We start from the raw sequence: 234 nt of genomic DNA, 5'->3' as shown, positions 1-234 counted from the left end.
GCCTCCTGCCACTGTGCAGCCTTCTGGGTCCCAAGCGCATCCTTTCCAGAACAGTTTCTTCTCTCACAGACACTCACTCCCCTTAAAAGCCCCAACTTTCAACAGGTTTGCAAGCGGGCCGCTAGCACATTTTTCCTTTCAGTAAAACAGCATTTCTAGCACGAAGATGAAGTCAGGCATTAGCCTGGAGCCTCAAGGCTGGTTCCCGGCGCTGCGGGCAGCTGCAGCTCCTGC

This window comes from Phaethon lepturus, unplaced genomic scaffold, assembly GCF_000687285.1.
Source record: "Phaethon lepturus isolate BGI_N335 unplaced genomic scaffold, ASM68728v1 scaffold11194, whole genome shotgun sequence".
Lineage (NCBI taxonomy): Eukaryota > Metazoa > Chordata > Aves > Phaethontiformes > Phaethontidae > Phaethon > Phaethon lepturus.
Note: the sequence above shows the minus strand (reverse complement) of the source record.